At 43.3% G+C, this 22518-nt stretch overlaps 1 protein-coding gene and 1 pseudogene across 1 annotated transcript in view; both read right to left on the bottom strand.

Annotated features, from left to right (window-relative positions):
* Positions 1–22518, bottom strand: part of LOC126267295 (uncharacterized) — a 552396-nt gene that overhangs the window by 267923 nt on the left and 261955 nt on the right. The gene's annotated exons all lie outside the window — the stretch shown is intronic.
* Positions 7973–8090, bottom strand: LOC126268296 (5S ribosomal RNA; annotated as a pseudogene).

A 22518-nucleotide genomic window follows, 5' to 3' on the forward strand; every position in this document is an offset into this window, starting at 1 on the left:
ACTGATGGATAGTCGCGGACGTACTGCAGTACGCCTCCCCAACGCTTCCCACACGTGCTCAATGGGGTTTAAGTCGAGGAACGGGCACGCCAGTCCTTTTTCCCAATATCCTCTCCTTTCAATGGGTACAGTGTTGACCGGCGAGTGCATCAGTTGAAAGATTTGGACATCCGTATGTCCATAGAACATTACGCTTCCCGACTCCATAACATAAGGACCACCAAAACGATCATATTCGACAATGCTCCTGGGTGCACTAAGTGTCCCACTTCTCGTCATATGAGGATATTGGTAGAATCACTACACATACCAAATCTGCTCTCATGCGAGAAGTACATGCGAACCCAGTCCTAGAAGGTCCAGTACCTACGCCGACAATGTAATATATCAGTGTAATACCAAGTTCTTGTCGTCGGGAGGAGAGACCACCCCTGATCCGTCGCCGTGCCACTGCGGAACGGGGACTGTGTGCCTTGCAGTCATGTTACATGTGGTTGCAATTGCATCATCTCTTTGCCGTAGATCCCTTCTTGTTTGCTGCACAACGCAGCGGCTATCTGCTGCTGTAGTTGATTTGATCGAATACCTCTTCTCCTTCGGGCACCAGTGCCTGTGGCTCAGAACGCACGTGAAACAACGCTATGACAAAAATCCCACCTCTTCGGCTGTACTCGTCACTCTCCGTGCTTCTTCCAGTTTCCTGATGATTCTTACCCGTGTGAAGTCATCCAGAGTTGCAGGACGAACCCTAGTTGGCGCTACAACCACGCCCACCTAACGCCTAGTGACGTTCAACTTTCTGTGCAAGACTGCCAGTCATCCTGTTACGTGCTCTCTTTCTTTCGTTCATTTTCACAGAATAGTTAACAAGTTATTTTACTCTATCTAGTTGTCCTTACGTTTTGTAGAGTAGTCTATTTCAGATTTCATAAGAAGCACTGTTGAGAAATAAATGTAATTCGAACTGCTATTGGAAGAGGAAGCGGAACAGAGCGTCAGGAACCAAAAAAGAAATCTGAGGAATTGAGAGTGACGTTACCTTTCTTACGTAAGCGGCGTGACCCGCCACGATTCTGACATCCGCTGTTGTTTCGTAACAGACGTTCATAAACTTTGCGTATTTCTGAATCGACTGCTTGGAGTCACCGTAAACCATATATTTCAGTCGGATCTATTTCACTGTAAACATTTGGAACGCAAACTTCCTGACAGATTAAAACTGTGTGCCGTACCGAGACTCGAAGTCGGGACCCTTGCCTTTCGCGTTCAAGTGCTCTAGCAACTGAGCTACCCAAGCACGACTCACGACCCGTCCTCGTCTCCTACCTTCCAAACTTCACAGAAGCTCTTCTGCGAAGAGGTCCGAGTTAAAATATCTCTGAGCACTATGGGACTCAACTGCTGTGGTCATCAGTCCCCTAGAACTTAGAACTACTTAAACGTAACGAACCTAAGGACATCACACACACCCATGCCCGAGGCAGGATTCGAACCTGCGACCGTAGCAGCAGCGCGGCTCCGGACTGGAGCGCCTAGAACCGCACGGCCCCTGAGGCCAGCGTCCCGAGTTCGAGTCTCGGTCCGACACACAGTTTTAATCTGTCAGGAAGTTTCATATCAGCGCACACTCCACTGCATAGTGAAAATCTCATTTGGAACGCAGTTAAGCACAGCATTAGTTCTATCAGTACATCAGTGTATAAACCACAGGAGGAAATCTTTAAGAACTGACGTACTTCTTATACGCTGTCCCAAGATTATTTCCACCTTCTAATATGAGACCTCTCGCCACCTAGAAAATGCTCCATCATGAAGTCGCATTCTTACTCACAGAAGCAGGAAAATAGCTGAGTGTGTCTCACCCACGCGCGGGAAACGCATTTGCCCGCTCTTACAATTTTCCGTTGCAGCAGAACAGACCATCGAGGGTTGCCCACTGCCGACTTCCATCCTGAAAAAGTTTCGATAACGTAAAACCGTCACGCACGTGCGACGACTCCAGTCCCACCCTCCAGAGGGCTGCCGTCTGACTCCCGACTTCGCGAGCTCCAAAACCGCTCCACGAAATTATTCCAACATTCAAGCTTTTGGTCAGTGTGTCTCCAGAGCAAAACGCAACCATTTGAATTACCTTTCCTGCCAACTCTCGTAGCACTTGCTGTAACATGCTGCTTCCTGCTGATACTTCGAGATGTTTCTTTCCTAAAGGAAAGACCACCTCTCTGTTAACCGGATGAAGGGAAGATTGGTCCATTACATCTAGGCTGGAGAACAATTTCCGTGTCTCGGAAACCGGAAAACCAGCACTGTCGTTTCTAATAGCGACCACCAGCATTGTATGCTGTCTGCGTTTTATTAAACTGAACGGATTGCCTAAAAAACTACCTTGCTGAAAAACATCCTGTTTCTTTTATGAATACTGACCAATAAAAATAATAACGTGACGGAAGCGGAATACCTTTCAGGAATAAGTTGACTCAGGACAACATATTAAGAGCAACTGTAAAGTTGGGTCTCTGAGCTGCTTACTGGCTTGTATTCAGCAAACTTTCCTATGGCAGAAAGTAACAAGGTATCCTACAAACATTTCCTATGTAGGCCTTTTAGGTACAAGGATCATACTTGGCTCTACAAAGAGAAAACAGAATGTACATAGAACACTGCAGGGACCATGGCACACAACTACTGATACGAAGTTCTCCACGGAAACGTATCTCCTGGAAGCTGATAGAAATCTACTACAGTATTGTGAGAAATCTCACGTTGTCGAAAAATCTGGAAGACGTGGAAAATAATTCTCATGGAAGTAGTGATCGTGCTGAAGGCACAATACTGCAATCAGTTATCTTCACTGCACGATGTATACGCGCGTAGCCTCACGGTTAGGCAGACACAGACGTTATAGAACTGCATATTTATTCTCGATTTGATGTGAGAACGACTTGTAAATGAAAACAAAAAGATTTTATATCACTTAATGGTTACTGAACCCCAAAAAATGTAATTGGTTTATAGGTAAGACCATGATTAATGTTGCAAGAGTAATATGGTACTCAAAGACCTAGGCTGCCGCGCGGGATTAGCCGAGCCGTTTAAGGCGCTGCAGTCATGGACTGTGCGACTGGTCCCGGCGGAGGTTCGAGTCCTCCCTCAAGCATGGGTGTGTGTGTTTGTACTTAGGATAAGTAATATGTAAGCTTAGGAACTGATGACCTTAACAGTTAAGTCCCATAAGATATCACACACATTTGAACTTTTTTTAAAAAAATTAGTCTACAATGTAGTCGTGAAACTATAAAAAATGTAAGAAACATTAGGTGAATGAAGAACGTGTTTGCACAGCTCGATTACTAATCAAATGCAGCGCCTAAAGAGAACGGAAACTGAATCACATTAATCGTAACTGCTTGTCCCACTTCATTACTCATGCTGCCTCAATACGGACAGGAAACCCTCGCTCCAGTAAGGCTCGCCAAGCTCGCATTAACAGAAAAATGTTACCTTGTTTTCCAGTGCAGTTGCACAGACAAATGCTGTACATGGTTCTCATCGTAACTTCATACATACAAACCTAGCCGCGTTTCTTACCATACCGCAACACACACAAAAGACGTGAACACGACGGAAGTCAGCAAAGGACAGACGACAAAGAAGAAACTTTGTTCACGTTAAGTGTCGCCGTTCATGGTGCTTGCCTCAAAGAGCTTAGTTAAGAAGCAGTAGCGACTACACGGATAATCGACTCGTGAGTCACAGAGATGCAAAACATGATACTTGGATTGGAAATTATAGCAGACAAGTTTAAACCTTAGTTTCTCAATACTGATTACAACTTTCACATTACCACCGGTACACATTCACAATTAAATTACAAACACTTCTAGCCTTTTCAGATTCCTCAACGCTACCTTCCATAACATGCAGACTACATTCGAAGAATGCCTTACATTGTGGATTCCCCTTTATGGGACACACAATTGTAAGTTGCTGACTGTAGATGTTCAGAAAGCTTCACCATCAAATACTAATGTGGAAGTAAAAATGCAGCTCTCCTCAAAAATGAGGCTTCGAATTAGTCTTCGCAGAATGAGTCTGCGCCCGCTGAGTGTTTGCAGGAGGTTATTTGCTGTATGGAAATTCCCCTGCCGCAGAGCAAGAGAAAGCTGAGTGCTATAGCCCGGCTGGCATTAATCAAGAGCACCAAAATATCCGGAATGGAGAGAAGGAGCATTTCCCGCTGACGGAGGACACGGTCATCCAGATGTGCAACATTATTATTGATCTCTCTATTGCTGTTGATAGTACCGTAATTTGTCTCATTCTACCACTGGAAGGCGCAGCCAGTCCGTTCAGTTCTGAAGTTCGCCTCGAAAAAATCGCTTCAAAATCCGATTATGTGAAACATATTTCTGACAGTTCAACAATGACGATGACATACAGCGAAACACGGATGTCACGTTTTTTGAAGCTGTAGGATTAAATGTGTATTTTTCGGAGTTAAAATTCACATTTTTAAAATTAACAAATGCATGTTTCACGTCATTATGTAGACTTGTTATGTTTATCGTCTAATGAAAAAAAAATCGGATGTCATGAAATGATATGGTAGACATACAGCGAGTTCGGAAATTTCCTTCAAAAACTTCTATTAATTTTTGTGTAAGTGGGGGAGATTATGCAGAACACTTGAAGCATTAAAACGACCATCTCAACATTTCTCTATTTTTTTACTAATCTAGCCTCGAAACTTTTAGGACTAATAAGTTTTACTAGCTATGGGGTATACGAATTCCAGTGTTAGTCTGCATGACTTATCACAATATAAACGTATGCTGGGTGAAGAGGCACTGCTTTCTTCTAGTTTTAAATTTTTGATTCATCCAAAGAATTAGCGTTGACATGCCGCGCGGAATATAGCAGATAACAAATATTTTGCTTCCGTTTCTGGAGTGTTATACGCTATGAATGTTCTTTTTAAAAGCAGCTGTGGCATGTTGTAGTTTTTTAATTAATTAATTTTTTTATTTTGATTATTGGCTCCTGGGACACGTCCATAAAGTCATCTCAATAGTGGAATATCAAATATAACGATGCGAACATTAAGGACAATACAACACCATGTCCCCGACTGGAGAAAATTCTGTAGTTGATTTCGGGTCCGTTCTTCACAATATTTACACGTTAATATGCAGTGTTTGTTCTAGGGCTTTAAAACTGAATGGGAATGTCAGGGTATAGGCTTGAGAATTATCAATATCTATTAAGCTGTCGAATAACACATGCTGTTGATGGACGTTACAATGCCATGCGTAAAGAAATTAAAAATTTACATTGGAATGGAAGTCTCGGCGTGCCAGACTTTACGGGAGCCTTCTGTGCAGTCCGAAAGCGGGCCGAGGCTTGGCCTGACATGGATTTGCTCTGTACTTCTCTGAAGTACCCGGTACAGAATTACATTTAGTATTACGGTGTTGCTTTTTTCGGTCGTCATAACTCTCTTCAGTTCGGCAGAATCGTTGTCTCAACGCTATTTACCCTTTGCTATCTGTGTCTGGTATGAAGGACGTTCACAGGTCCAATGGCTGTTTGCACAAAAAAAGCAGTCTTGAAATCTATCGTCACAGGCCTTTTAAACTGAATGGTAGTGATAAAACTCAGGCATGGGAATTCTCGATATCTATAGTAAGTGATCAAAAGCATCCGGACATCTGGCTGAAAATGACTTACAAGATCGTGGCGCCTTCCATCGGTAATGTTGAAAGTCAGTATGGTTTTGCCCACCCTTAGCCGACAGCTTTCTTTCTCGTAGGCATACGTTCAATCAGATGCTGGAAAGTTCCTTGGGTAACGGCAGCCCATTCTTCACGGAGTATTGCAATGAGGAGAGGTATCGATGTCGGTAGGTTAGGAAATTCTCCAATCGATTTCTCAAACACAAACAGCAATTGACCGGCGTTGCCTTGTGAAACGTTATTGTGATGCTGCGTGCAAGGAGGAGAAATGCGTACCATCGCGTTTCCGACTTTGATAAAGGTCGATTGTAGCCTATCGCTATTGCGATTTATCGTATCGTAACATTTCTGCTCACGTTGGTCGAGATTCAATTACTGTTAGCACAATATGGAATCGGTAGGTTCAGGAGAGTAATACGGAACGCCGTGATGGATCCCAACGGCCTCGTATCACCAGCAGTCGAGATGACACGCATCTTATCCGCATAGCTGTAACGGATCGTGCAGCCATGTCTCGATCCCTGAGTCAACAGATGGGGACGTTTGCAAGACAACAGCCATCTGCACGAACAGTTCGAGGACGTTTGCAGCAGCATGGACTATCAGCTCGGAGACCATGGCTGCGGTTACCCTTGACGCTGCATCACAGACGGGAGCGCCTGCGATGGTGTACTCAACGACGAACCATTGTGCACGAATGGCAAAGCGTCATTTTTTCGGATGAATCCAGGATTCTGTTTACAGCATCATGATGGTCACATCCGTGTTTGGCGACATCGCGGTGAACGCACATTGGAAGCGTGTATTCGTCATCGCCATACTGGCGATCACACGGCGTGGTAGTATGGGGTTACCCGTTGGTTACCTGTCTCGGTCATCTCTTATTCGCATTGGCGGCACTTTGAACAGTGGACGTAACATATCAGATGTGTTACGACCCGTGGCTCTACCCTTCATTCGACCCCTTCAGAACCCTATATTTCACCAGGATAATGCACGACCGCATGTCGCAGGTCCTGTACGGGCCTCTCCGGATACAGAAAATGTTCAACTGCTGCCCTGGCCTCTCACCAACTGAAAACCTCTGGTCAGTGGTGGCCGAGCAACTGGCTCGTCACAATACATCAGTCACTACTCTTGATGAACTGTGGTATCGTGTTGAAGCTACAAGGGCAGCTGTACCTGTACTCGCCATCCACGCTCTGTTTGACTCAATGCCCAGGCGTATCATGGCCGTTATTACGGCCAGAGGTGGTTGTTCCGGGTACTGATTTCTCAGAATCTATGCACCCAAATTGCGTGAAAATGTAATCACATGTCAGTCCTAGAATAATATATTTGTCCAATGAATACCTGTTTATCATCTGCATTTCTTCTTGGTGTAGCAATTTTAATGGCCAGTAGTGTAAGTATACTCAGCTTCGCGATGCCAGCTGAGGAGCTACTTGGCTGAGGAGTATTAGTACCAGACGTGTGGAATCGACAACAGCCAGGAGAACGGAATGTTGACCACCACACCTCCATACAACCCCCATGCGACGTAATCGGCCGGGCGTGACGGGGCAATCGCCCGGTTCCGATTGGACCGAGTGCAGCCAGAACGGCGGTAGTTAATAATATTTCGTTTAACTGGTATTAATGTTACAGAAACAATAGTTTTATAATAAATCATTGTGCTCTTCTGAAAGTTACTGTACACTTCTGATGTTTTGCTTACGGTGCTACGTAGTTAGTGATTTTTTGTAAATTGTTTCGGACAAGAGCTCTGGCACCTGTTGGCGGCTCTACTCTTGCTGCATAAAGTAGCCAGTGAAGGGCGCGTGGTAGACAAGCGATTCGCAGAGCTGCTCCACCGGCAGCTGAAGGTCAGGGGGGCGGCCTCGCCCCGAGCACAAGTTGTGCGGTAACCCTGGTGCTGGCAGCGCGCAAGTGTTCCAGCTAGCTGCGTTCCAGGTCAGGTACACACCTCCTCGCAACAATTCTTTTTTGGTATCATCAGTCTTCTCACTGGTTTGATGCTGCAGAAAACTCCGTCCGAAGAGGCCATGAAGGCCGAACGGTACTGACCGGCCGCCGTGTCATCCTCAACCCACAGGAATCACTCACTGGATACGGATATGGAGGGGCATGTGGTCAGCACACCGCTCTCCCGGCCGTATGTCAGTTTACGAGACCGGAGCCGCTACTTCTCAATCAAGTAGCCCCTCAGTTTCCCTCACAAGGGCTGAGGGCACCCCGCTGGCCTACAGTGCTCGGCAGACCGCATGGTCACCCATCCAAGTGCTAGCCCAGCCCGACAGCGCTTAACTTCGGTGATCTGACGGGAACCGGTGTTACCACTGCGGCGAGGCCGCTGGCGGTCTGATGCTGCCCGCCCCGAATTCCTCTCCTGTGCACATCTCTTCATCTTAGACTAGCACTTGCAACCTACGAAGTCAATTATTTGCTGAATGTATTCCAATCTCTGTCTTCCTCTTCAGTTTTTACACACTACAGCTGCCTCTAATAGCATGAAAGTTATTCCATAATGCCTTAAAAGGAGACCTACCATACCGCGTCTTCTTCTTTGTAGGGTTTCCCACATATTCCTTTCCTCTGCGATTCTGAGCAGAACCTCCACTTTCTTTACCTTAGCAGTCCAACTAATTTTCAACATTCTTCAGTAACACCACATTCCAAATTCTTCGATTCTCTTTCGCTTTTCTCACACTCCATTAATTTTTGCAATACTGGGTTGTAACAGCCAAGTAACTACCTACTGTGTGAATGATGGATGTATGGAAAGCAGATGTAAGTCTTTAGTCTGTAAATAGTGGAAGTTTAATTTTTAATCTTGTACGTAAACTTAGTGTTCTGAACTGAGGATCACTGAAATGAATAATTTACTTTAATTTTTGACAATAATTGGTTGTAATAGCCAAGAAACTAGCAAATGTCTGAATGATGGATTTAATGAAAGCAGATGTAAGTATTAAACCTGTAAATATTAGAAGTTTAAATTTAATTCATGTACATAATTTTACTATTTATTGACTGAAGATCTTTAAAATTAATAAAACTCAAGTTTTTCTAATTACATTTTTGTAATGTGTTTATCTGACATGTTCCACACCCAGGAGGATTCCCTCTTTTATGGGTCTATGGAATGAATAATTAATCTAATCTAATCTGATCTCATGTTTACTACCATACTGTGCAGTGCTCCAAACATACATTCTCAGAATTTTCTTTCTCAAATTAAACCCCGTGTTTGTACTAGTAGATTTGTCTTGGCCAGGAATCCCCGTTTTGCCAGTGCAAGTCTGATTTTTATGTCCTCCTTGCTCCGTCCATCACTGGTTATTTTGCTGCCTAGGTAGCAGCATTCCTCAACTTCATCTACTTCGTTATCACCAACTCAGTTGTTAAATTTCTCACTGTTCTCGTTTCTACTACTTCTCATTACTTTCGCCTTTCTGTGATTAACTATTGATTCGTATTCTGTACGCATTAGACGGTTGATTCCATTCCATAAACCTGGTAATTCTACTTCTGTTTCACTCAGGATAGCAATGTCATCATCGAATCTGTGCCGGCACATCCTATCCTTTCACCTTGAATTTTAATTCCACTCCTGAATCTTTCTTTTATTTCCTTCAACGTTTCTCCGATGTACATATTGAACAATAGCGGCGAAAGAGTATATCTCTATCTTATACGCTTTTTAATCCGAGAACTTCGTTCTTGGTCTTCCACTCTTATTGTTTCCTTTTGGCAATCGTACACACCGTATCTTACCCGTCTCTCCCTATAGCTTACGTATATTTTCCTCAGAATTTCGAACATCTTGAACCATTTGACATTGTCTAACGCTTTCTCCAGGTCGACAAATCCTATGAACATGTCTTGTTTTTTTCTTTAGTCTTGCTTCCATCATCAACGGAAACGTCAGAACTGCCTCTCTGGTACCTATATTTTTCCTAAAACGAAGCCCAAACTGATCGTCACGTCACAGATTCTCGGCTTTCTTTTCCATTCTTCTGTATATTATTTTTGGTCAACTGAAACCTGTAAAAGGCTGTAGTTTAAGGTACAGACACATTATGGGCATAACATTATGTGTCTTTGTCCACATGTATCTAGGAAACAAAAATTGTCGCTGTAATTCGTCTGAGTAACGAGTAACAATACTTTCTATACGTATTTTCTTAACAGAAAATTGTTGCGCCAGTGAATTAAAGTACTCTCGAACTACTAGCTAAGTGCAAGTAATAGACAGGCAACTAACCTACAACATATCTTTTTGATTGTTTCATTATACGGTCGGACACCTGTGTCAATAGCACAAGAGCATTTTATATGATGTCATATCTTCACAACTTACTACAACAACAAAAACCAGAATAATGAAAAATTGATCTATGAACTTGCAATATTCAAACAAAAGTTAAGGAAATATAATAATAATAATAATAATAATAATAATAATAATAATAGCAAACACTGAGCGTAAAATTCACTTTCTCTCTCAACTTTTTTGTAAAGGGAAGATGGTCAAATCCGGGCGACACGATTTATCTCCCACTGGGATTCGAACTGGCTATAAATGGGAGGAGCATCATGAGACTACAATATAATCCTAAGTACGGCCAGGGATGCTGGTAGTGTATTGAACAGTATAGTTCGTCTATGAACAAGCCTGCTTACAACACAATTGTTTAATTACAGTGGAATAATGTTCACGTCACACTAACGGGGCACATCGAGCGGGTGAACGATGGCAGCGAGAATGGTCACAGGTTTGTTTAACAAGGTACAACAATTTTGTCGTACAATCTCCTGTTATATAACATAATGACTGTGTGGATTGTAAACCTGCTTACCACTTCCCCTATCTTGCCTATAACTAGACTGAGAGTACAGCCCTAATTTAGCTACAAACTTGACGTATGGGGCTGTAAGTCAGATACATGAATGAATGTGAAATGTTTTTGTAGTGAAGTGAAACGTCAGGGCATATTTGTTTATCAATCGTACTTGTATTCATGCGGTCACGTATACTTAAAGTGATAAATAATTATGAGTTAGATTTTAAACTGTAAATGTAAGGTGTTCATGACCAAAAATCTTATAACTAAGTGCTTAGGATCTCAGCTGGTTGATGGTACATTGCATTACGTCTTTTCTCTTACGATAAAAAATGTTTGTTATTTGTTATATCTAGATTCTGCCAGACAGTGACTTCAAGGTTGAAACTCTAAGGGGCAATCAAAAAGTTTCCGTTCAAAGGCCTAACCAACCTCTCGCCTTCATGTCTGTGCTTCTACCCCCCGGACTGGGTTACATATACGCTGCAGCAACGTACTCAAACGGACACTTTTTGATCGCCCCTTTAACTACAGAATAATAGAAATAAAAACACTTAGCAGCTTGCGGTTGTTATTTACAGCAAAATTTCTTTTATGTCGTCTGTGATTTTAATGCGACTTCAAGGAATCTATTTCACTGATACACGTGACCGAAATCCGTTCGCTCTACAAAGATCAGTTCTAGGGATGATTCTGGTGCTACTTCAAGCGCTGGGAAGGCAGACGCTCGCAGGTTCTATTCCTGCCTCGGGCATGGCTGTGTGTGATGTCTTTAAGTTAGTTAGGTTTAAGTAGTTCTAAGTTCTAGGGGACTGATAACCTCAGAAGTTAAGTCCCATAGTGCTCAGATCCATTTGAACCATTTGAAGGCAGTCGCGAGTGGCAGTGCACAGTTCATGGCATTCTAATTCGACGTAAGGTAGGTCAAAATAATGCTCTAGTCACTCTCAGAAGTATCCAATGACACTATCCAGCAGACTCTCAAAACGGTATTTCCACCTTTGGAGATTTGCTTTAAAAGCAAATATAAAGTATGTATCGGCTTTTTCCCGTGATAACATTGACCAAATTTTTTAAACATGCGCTACTTTAACACAGTTGGTAATTCAGTTGCATTCCCACCATTTGGTCGTGACTTGTTTGTGCAAGGAATTAATTAATACAATATTGAAAGATTACATCTGGCTTGAAGTGTCAGTCTGGAACCGCGCGACCGCTACGGTCACAGGTTCGAATCCGGATGGATGTGTGTGATGTTCTTAGTTAGGTTTATGTAGTTCTAAGTCTAGGGGACCGATGACCTCAGATGTTAAGTCCCATAATGCTCAGAGACGTTTGAACCATTTTTGAGCCAAAAGTGTTTTGCTGAAACCTTGACAACTGCATTTGATAGATGGTGCCCTACCAGTTGAGATCACTCAGTGCGCTTCGCATGTCGATTCAAAATCTCATTCTGCCATTCTCTTTTTCTAACCCTTGTAGGCGAGGGTCTATTCTAATAACCCTGGTAAGCATTCATTATAACAATCTTCCGTATATAATCTTCGTCGAAATTAAAAACGCAGTCACATTATAAATGTGACAGATACTTTTCTTGTTCTTATGTGAATCCAATCAAGTTCAAAGATTCTAAATCGAAAATGAGTTATATGAAATTTGAAACGAAGTAATGGTAGAGGCAGGTGAGGAGAATGGTAGTGACGGACGGGGAGGGAGATATGGTTGCGGACGGAAGTCAAAGATGTCACGGTAATTAACTTAGGCTTCCTGGCCACTTTCCTTGGTGTTTCCGTTTTGTTACGTCGATGGAGAAGTAACCGCGGAATTCCTGGCGCCGGACGGCAGTCTACAGGTCGTTCGCCACTTCCTCCCTTCACCTCACGCCATTTTCCGTGATTTCTCTTTTCGTTCTTGCTAACCAAGGGACCATCTGCAAACAACAAGATCGTCAACTTCCCCTCTCCTAAACAATACGACACCTTCTCATTATAACGTTTTTTAAACAGGAGTAGAACGAACAGTAGGAACAACTCCCATAGTAGGAATAACTTCCGTTTGTTTCAGAGACTTCTCCATGTGTGCAAGTCGCTTTCACACAAGCTGCAGCCTTTTCTTCACTACGGCTTCGATATTCTCGAAGCTCTGCGAGTCGTTTGCTAGCAGCCCAATCGGAAAAGGTTTTCTACCTCCGCACACAATGGTCCCGTTCCACGACGTTCAAGTTTATCTGTAGAATATAGCTGACTGCACGATTTTTGTGTATATCGTAGTGTCACGCTTGCGTTGGACACTGATGAGAGAGACGAGAGGTCGAAACGCAGTGCCGGTACATAATGCACTCCTCTCAAATAGCCGGCTGGAGTGGCCGTGCGGTTCTAGGCGCTACAGTCTGGAACCGAGCGACCGCTACGGTCGCAGGTTCGAATCCTGCCTCGGGCATAGATGTGTGTGATGTCCTTAGGATAGTTAGGTTTAATTAGTTCTAAGTTCTAGGCGACTGATGACCTCAGAAGTTAAGTCGCATAGTGCTCAGAGCTATTTTGAACCTCTCAAATAGCATCAAGAAGATCGGTATGCTCGACGCCCTCGTCCGACGGAAATATCACCAACAGTATTGTGAACGCCCTCGCTTCGTGTAGTGTCACGCTTGCGTTGGACACTGATGAGAGAGACGAGAAGTCGAAACGCAGTGCCGGTACATAATGCACTCCTCTCAAATAGCCGGCTGGAGTGGCCGTGCGGTTCTAGGCGCTACAGTCTGGAACCGAGCGACCGCTACGGTCGCAGGTTCGAATCCTGCCTCGGGTATAGATGTGTGTGATGTCCTTAGGATAGTTAGGTTTAATTAGTTCTAAGTTCTAGGCGACTGATGACCTCAGAAGTTAAGTCGCATAGTGCTCAGAGCTATTTTGAACCTCTCAAATAGCATCAAGAAGATCGGTATGCTCGACGCCCTCGTCCGACGGAAATATCACCAACAGTATTGTGAACGCCCTCGCTTCGTGAAAGACTGTGGAGGGGTTTCAAATCCAATCTCTGACACTGGAGCAAAGTCTGCTGATCAGGAACTTTGAGCCGACAACTTTACACCCCTTGCTTGTAAAGTATTGGTGGTGAAAATTCAACCCTCTACCTGAATTCGAACCACTTACCTTGGAGTCGAGCGCTACCGCACAAACGTTCCTTACCTGTTTCATATATGGAGGGGTATCGCGACCGCTCTCATTTAATAATGATGATTGTATCTAATTGATAGGTAAAGTGCGCAGATATGTGCAGCGTATAATGATTTAGAGGTTATTGCATGGTAAAATATAAGCTGTCGATGGATCGCAGCATCATCATAGCATAGCATATCACTTTGTTACGTAGTGCAAACACGCATCCTAAATGTACGTTCTAAGCTACTCGTTAGACACGGCGTCGACTTTTACAGTGATATGGTGCAGAACTGCTCACCGGTTTAGTGTGAAATCACAGAATGAAATGCAACGAAAGTGAAACTCCAACTGTGTTTTGCAAATTTGCTGTATATTGCAAAACAGCAGCAGCAACAAGAAGAAGAACAACAACTATAACATATCATCCGTACACAACACTTCAGTCACCTTACCTTTCAACGTCATTCTTCATCACTTCATATCTTCCAACAGAAGAATATAGGTACTTTTAAACTACAGAGTTTTGAAGTTCATTACAGATGAAGTAATTTTTTATTATGCTCATGACGCTTACATATAAAGAAAAGGGCCTAGGAATGCATCACAGTGTAGAAAGTAAACAAACATGGAAATAAGGCATATTTGCCAGTAGTAGAGTAAAATTGTAATTTTCATGCTACCGTGCTAATAATACAAAAAGTTTTTACTTCTTCACCGTACTCACAAGATATCTTCAACTATTCAACTCTGTTGACTTCATATTTCGCATTGTAATTCACCTTAGTGTCTATAAGGATTTTTTTTATAAGGTGCACAGAATGTGCTCTAAAACTCAGAAAAAGTCTGGAAGTACATTACCGAGACATAAATTTCTGTCCGGAGGTGAATAGTTCGAAAACTAAAGGTTTCCGCTCCACAAATTATGTCAGATATCATATATGACGTTCACTATAGCAACAAATCTCTCATTCCCTCGTTGTGGTTTTTCAAAGTATACACAGGAACGTAGCAGTTATCAGTCGTGCGTGTGGTCATAATTACACAGAAAGAGAGAAACGAATTTTCTGACATGTCTTACTAGAGACAGGTATGGCATTACGTGGGATAGCTACGCAGCTCGTAGGGAGTAATGTGTGACTTGAGAGATTGTGAGATGTGATGGTGAGCATCCCATCTTATCAAAATGGACAGCCGGGAACTTCCGGTGCAATCTCCAATTCAATTTGAAGTCAATACTACCTTTGTTTCAGATTTACATTTTAGCAACGCAACAAGGAACATGATAAAGATCGAGTCAAAAAAATGGTTCAAATGGCTCTGAGCAACTGCTGTGGTCACTAGTCCCCTAGAACTTAGAACTACTTAAACCTAACTAACCTAAGGACATCACACACATCCATGCCCGAGGCAGAATTCGAACCTGCGACCGTAGCAGTCGCACGGTTCCGGACTGCGCGCCTAGAACCGCGAGACCACCGCGGCCGGCAGATCGAGTCACAGACTGGAGTTTATCCAATGCTTTTTCTTACTTTATTGGCTTTTCCCAGTCGCCGTACAGCCATACATTATGTTTAGTTTCTACATCATTTATGACCATTTTCTGCATCTGGCTGACGACATCTTGTACGTATATTAACCATGCCTTGCCCAACTCCACAACGTCAGGGAAATTGACTGTTTCTAATTTCATCGTTTTTTTTTTCTTATAGCTCAGTACTGAAATCATAAGCACGTAGACGATATAACAGTCTTCAGACGTTTATCTCTAACGAAGGAATCTAGTAATACTGGATTCCTTGCCTTGTTTAAACGTGTGCCCTAGGATTTATCCACACTTAAAAAGCACCTCCATTCAGTGAACAAATGGAACTAGTAAGTTATCCTACAGTTCCATATAGTATCCAACTATGTTATTTACGTGAAGGCAACAATACCGGCAGTAAAAATAATCTTAATGAGCTGCTGACTATATAGAAAAATAAAATCTGTATTGATTGATTATTATCGACGACAGCAATTTTTTTTATTGTTTTTCATTCGTCGAGTAGTTTGAATGCTTCTAACTAACATTCAAAGACACAAATTTGCTTTTCTTTGTTGAAAAAAAAAGTTGTTCAAATGGCTCTGAGCACTATGGGACTCAACATCTGAGGTCATAAGTCCCCTAGAACTTAGAATTACTTAAACCTTACTAACCTAAGGATATGACAAACATTCATGTCCGAGGCAGGATTCGAACCTGCGACCGTAGCGGTCGAACGGTTCCAGACTGTAGCGCCTAGAACCGCTCGGCTTTCTTTGTTAAAGCAGTAATTTTTAGATATACAGACAAAAATAGTCAACAAAGTGAACGAAGCACGACACTGTACTGTATCGATAATAACAAACCTAAAATACCACTTTCAACAAAAGGTGCGCTATAAAATCCAAAGAATCGTATGCGTGGGTTCGATGACACAGACACGACAAAGGGGAGCGAGTGGTTCGACAGGTGTGGTATGAGCAAGTATCGATACGCTGTATAGCTTTCTTTTTTTTTTTTCACGAAGCAGGATTTATGGGAAAGTCTTAATTTCGAGACCCGAAATATCGTCTACTGTACCGGTAGCAAAATATGAACGGATACGTTATTTAAGAGGAAAATGTTATTGTACTGCTTCGTCTTCTGAGTGGTTCCATACGGCCCTGCTGCCCGCAATGACCTCCTCACCTGTGCCAATCCTTGCAGCTCAGACTAGTACGTACATCCAATGTCCTCAGTAATTTTTTGTATCTGTTCCAATCTGTGTCTTCCCCTATCTTTTTTAGTCCTCTGCGGTTCTCTCTAGTACCAATGAACTTAACCCTTGATCTCTTAACACCTGTCCTGCCATCCTGCCCTTTCTTCTTGTCAGTGTTCTCCGTATGTTTCTTTCGTCGCCGATTCTGCGGAGAAGTTCCTCATTTCTTATCCGTCCACCCAATTTTCACCACCCTTCTGTAGCTCCATATCTCAAAGACATCGATTCTCTGCTTTCCCGGTTGTCCCAGTGCCTACGCCTCACTGTCATACAACGCTCTGCTTCAAACGTAATTCTCCGATGTTTCTCCGTCGAATTAAGCCCAATGTTTGTTACAACCAGATTTATGTTTCTAAGAAATATCCTTTTCTCCTATGGTAGTCTTATATCCTCCTTTTTACGTCTATCGTGTCTAAGTTTGCTTCCTGGGTAGCAGAACTGCTTCACTTCATGCGCTTCGTCATCCGCAGTTTTGGTGTCAAATTTATTTCTAATTTCATTTCTACTGCTCCTCATTACGTTAGTCTTTGTTCCGTTGGCTATCAATCCATGGTGTGTGCTGATTAAATAGTTCATTTTATTCGAGAGGTCCTGCAGTTCTTCTTCACTTTCACTCAGGGTAGCAATCTCAGCAGTGAATCTGATTATTGATATCGTTTCACCTTAATTTTCATTTTCAGTCCTGAACCATTCTTTTATTTCCTTTGTAACACTTTACTATAATATAAAACGTGAGTATTAGAAATTACAGAAAATGCATTGAAAGCGTATTGCAGTACAAAGCATGCCTTATACTGATAGGAATCGTGATACAATGAGAGAACACATGTAAAGGTTGAATAAACATCATACGTGACGCAAAGATTCCTTCAGATCTACATTAAAATGTAAATTATGGAAATATTCTGTGTTATAATACTGATAATGGATACAAATTGGTAATAACAGACACCAAATTACCGACTAGGTGGTGTATTAACTGGAAACTGCAGTTAATGTAGACTCTGAACACACCAGATTTGTGTGTATACTCTGTATAAAAGCCAACTTAATTTTTTTAAATTATTATAGTCCTGTTTCTAGCAGAGCCATGAAACGACCGTCGTGCAACATTAACGTAATTCGTGCTGGGTTCTGCATCCCCTTTCCAGCAGTTATCCCCCCCCCCCCCCCCCCCCGCTGTTACATTTCATTGTTTTATCCCGTTGTTTGCATTTCCCATCGTCATTATTTTCCAGTATCAAGAAACATAAGACTTCGACGGGCGAGGGAGACAATTGGACAGTCAGAAATCCAGCACCCGGAACGCAATTAAAAGTTTTAACCTGTCCATACATCAGCGAGCTGTACCGTGACTGGTGCGGGCTCACCTGAAAGGTGAATGGCGACGTCGTAATAGGGTACGCGCGGCGAGCCAGTGAAAGGGCCGAGTAGGAAGACGTGTTTGTTAGTCAAGGCGCTCGCGGCCAGCTCGGTGAGCGTAACGCTATTGAGACGTCGGGAGCAGAAAGAGTCACACACAACGGCACCCAGCGCTTTTTTTTATGCTCTCCGCTGACGACAACCACTATGTCCTGTTGTTAGTTTGCCAAGGCTAATGCTGTCTGCAGCATAACTTCTAGACCGTTAGTATATCGCATAGACTCCGAGGCTGGACGGTGAGTGAAGCCATTTGTAACACTATGCCAGCACAGATACATGCACACGACACCGTAGCACACTTGATAGTTGGCGGTTGATCGGGATAGTCGTATTCTTGGCAGTGACTTTCCCCTCCCCCTCTTCTCACCTCTGGTCACCATGATGGATAATTAATCAGTTCCCTGCCGCAGTGGTTGACACCGGATCCCGTCAGGTCACTGAAGTTCAGCCCTGACGGGTTTTGCTAGCACTTGGATGGGTCTATCGACGGCTGTCGGCAAGTGGGGTGCACTCAGTCCTCGTGAAGCAGATTGAGGGACTACTTGATTGAGAAGTAACGGCTCCGGTCTCATAAACTGATAGCGGCAGGGAGAGAGGTGTGTTTACCACATTTCCCTCCATATCCGCATCCAGTGGCTGCGAGGGTCTGAGGACGACCCTCAAAACCTGTTCAGAAGGACGAATCTGAACTATACAGTTCTGAAATGAATTTCTCGTTTACTTGCACGTACAAGTCCGCAGCCCTGGTTCGCATCGAACTCTTCGCGCCACTTTCTGCACTTTAAGAGGAACAACGCAGCAATAATCCAGAAGTATAAGAATACAATGCATCGTAAACTGCCACAGGAGATATGTGATACAGACGATTCCATTGTATCCAAACAAGTCCGAATAACGAACGAAGGGATTGAAAACGTTCCGTCTACGAAAGGAATCTGGTGCCTGACAGCCGGAACATTACAATGTAAGCTGTAGTGAAAAAAGTAATAAACAAGTCATGTAATAGTTTCCAAAATATTTCACTGCCCCCGATGGGGGAAATCTTGCAATTGTGTCAGTCGAATTCAAGGGATATTGTCAGCCACCTAAACACCATACATGAGTAACTAACTGGTTTTCCGGCCGGAGTGGCCGAGCGGTTCTAGGCGCTTCAGTCTGGAACCGCGCGACTGCTACGGTCGCACGTTCGAATCCTGCCTCGGGCATGGATGTGTGTGAAGTCCACAGGTTAGTTAGGTTTAAATAGTTCTAAGTTCTAGGGGATTGATGACCTCAGATGTTCCTTAGCGCTCAGAGCCATTTCAACCATTTGATGAGTAACTGGTGTATCGCTAAATCCCTAGATGAAGAAACAAAGCAAGCAGTAGAAACATCCGTCGAGAGAGGCCATACCTAGCGTCTGGAACACTGATATTGCTTTTTTTCTGGCCTGCCATGATGTGGTGCTAACCGATTTTGGCCTAAGCGTTAAACTGTCACAGAAGCATATTGTTGAAATCTCCTGATTAAGGTACGTGGGGTTGTCAAAAGGAAACGCCGTGGAAAATTGTCGAAGTGCGTAATTTTGCTTCTCGGTAATGCTTATTCTACGCAGGACACAAACACGCTTGTGAGTTCTTTGAGCTATCAAATTTTACTTCATCCCTGTATTCTCGTGATATGGCACGCAGTAACGTCTGCCTGCTTCCATGGATGAAGAAACTATTGCACAGGAGCCTGTTTCAAAATGGCGACGAGGTGAATTTCGAAGTGGAACGTTTCGATTAACTTTGCGCTTTACTTGATGAAATAGAGGAGCTGGTTTGTTAAGAGGTTTCTTTAAGTATCTGAAGAAATATTACGGAGGAAAGACAAAATTATTAGTATGTGACAGTTAAAACAGAGCTTCTTCTTCATTTTCTTCTTCATCCTCTAGATATCCACACCTAGACAAACGCATCTTCCAGATACTTCCAGGTCGATTTTTATTGAGCGTTCTGGATGGTTTCTTCCCGCGTGTCGTTGGATGTTATCTCCCTATCTCGCTAGCACTTTGAAGACCAAGTCCGAGCATAGCTCGAGCCGGAACTTTGTTTTAAAAAGTCCGTGCCCGAATGCAGGTCAAGCTGCGATTTTTCTCCACGTACTCGACACCTGTCGCTCGATAAACTGGATTCTTTTCGTATGAATACAATGTACGGACGTCTCGCGACCTGTTCCTTGACTGCTGCTGCCATCACTTGTTCATTTCTAGAACTATTCTGAAAGAAACATTGTTGTTGTTGTTGTTGTTGTGGTCTTCAGTCCTGAGACTGGTTTGATGCAGCTCTCCATGCTAATCTATACTGTGCAAGCTCCTTCATCTCTCAGTACGTACTGCAACCTACATCCTTCTGAATCTGCTTAGTGTATTTATCTCTTGGTCTCCCTCTACGATTTTTACCCCCCACGCTGCCCTCCAATGCCGAACTTGTGATCCCTTGATGCCTCAGGACATGTCCTACCAACCGATCCCCTCTTCTAGTCAAGTTGTGCCACAAACTTGCTCTTCTCCCCAATCCTATTCAATACCTCCTCATTAGTTACGTGATCTACCCACCTAATCTTCAACATTCTTCTGTAGCACCACATTTGGAAAGCTTCTGTTCTATTCTTGTCCATGTTTCACTTCCGTACATGGCTACACTCCATACAAATACTTTCAGAAGAAGAAAGAAACATTAGCGAAAGTAATTGCTGTTGTAATTTTGTGCGTGTACTCTTTAGGTTTCGCAGCTTGCTTTCATTCTGCTACAAATACGTCTCTTTTCTTGAGTGAGCAAAAAATTTTAGTAGCTCAAGAGGAAAAAATCGCTCAATAACTCATTTCGCACTGTTTTCTTTGGAGGCAAGGTACACTTCCTGTCAAAATTATTTTAAGATTAGTAATCTATCAAAGAACTAAAGTAAATATGAAAAATAAATCTTCAAGTATGGTCCTTTCTTGATATGTATTACTCTTGAAACTACATCAATTACATGTGCGCCAGTAAGCTTTAAGTAACAGCATAAATGGCGGTTTTCCTAGGCCCAATACTCTTCATAGTGACCGGTCTCCAAAGAGCCCGGCAACATCCAATACTTCTTCTCTGTAACTCCTTGTGACGCCACTGCGTCAGTGTTTAGGTCCATGGCACCGCGCCACCTCAGTCTCGCTGGCCACTCGACCTCACTGGCCCAGTTGTTTTCGTTCTTGAGTCGGCCTCTGAGATTCACTCCAAGCATTACTCTGTTGCCCTTGACAGACCCGGAGCCGATCTGAACTGCTTGTTATGTTACTGCTTCGAGCACTTATGTTGTTGGCAGCATGCAGGTCTCATAAAACTTTCTCTTTAAAATTATGGGGACGATCGGTTTGCTGAGGACGTAAAATAATTTCCGAATGCCATCCAGATAAGGCCGATTCGCCGGCTGATCTGTGCTACCTGGTTATCTTTTGCAAGCAGGATTTTATTTCCCAAGTAATTGTATGTATTTAATAACTACAAAGCATTGTTTTCGATGGAGATAGGATTCAGGCGTAGCCTTTTGAAGGTCTTCGAATTCACGAGACACTGGTACAGTTCGTCTGTGTCGCTGCTAAAGAAGATGGTTTCAGCTGCAATGTGGAAATGATTGACACTATTTCCATATACGTTGATTCCTTTCTGTTCCCAGAATAAACACTTGAACACGTTCTTCATAGACTCAGGGGTCACTGCGTCTTCTTGCTTGCCGCCGCTTCTCACGGGAACAGATCAGATTTTTTGAAAGGCAAAATTTTCTTAAAACTGCCGACCTAAGCAGTGTACTTATTACTTGACGATGGTTCTCAGTTGAAACTACATTTTACGACCATTATCAGGGTAACTGTGTTTCTCTCCACTGCAGAAGATACGAGGCGACAGCACTTTGCACTTTGAGACTCCATAAATTTGAGCATACTGCTGAACTTTGAAGCATCTTAAAGCCATATCCCGTAAACAGATGATATTTCAGTGGAAAACCACTGGGATTGTCAATCACGACACATGTGACAGAAATCGATTTGACGTCCACTGGGGTCATTGCAGAACACCTAGGAGGGAACGCTATGGTCAGGTCGGTGGGTTGTAGCGAGCCGCTATCTGCGTTGTGTGCCGGCGCGGATATGTTGTCCTCGCCCTCTGCACTCGCTCTTAACCAGACTGGACGGGAAGGGTCGGCGTTACCAGTGGAGCGGCACCCACTGTCCTTGCAGGCCCGTTACTCTGCTGTCTCCGTACTCTGATACCCTGATTCACCTCCCTGCACCCGCTGTGCTCACAAGTCCTTCACGTTAGTGTGTTAATTGTCTGCTACAATTCCAGCATTCAATTTAATTACGCTACTGGCCAGTAAAACTGCTACACTACGAAGATGACGTGCTACAGAATCGAAATTTAACCCACAGGAAGAAGATGCTGTGATATGCAAATGTTTAGCTTTTCAGAGCATTTACACAAAGTTGGCGCCGGTGGCGACACTTACAACGTCCTGACATGAGGAAAGTTTCCAACCGATTTCTCATACACAAATAGCAGTTGACCGGTGTTGCCTG

This window comes from Schistocerca gregaria, chromosome 4, assembly GCF_023897955.1.
Source record: "Schistocerca gregaria isolate iqSchGreg1 chromosome 4, iqSchGreg1.2, whole genome shotgun sequence".
Taxonomy (NCBI): domain Eukaryota; kingdom Metazoa; phylum Arthropoda; class Insecta; order Orthoptera; family Acrididae; genus Schistocerca; species Schistocerca gregaria.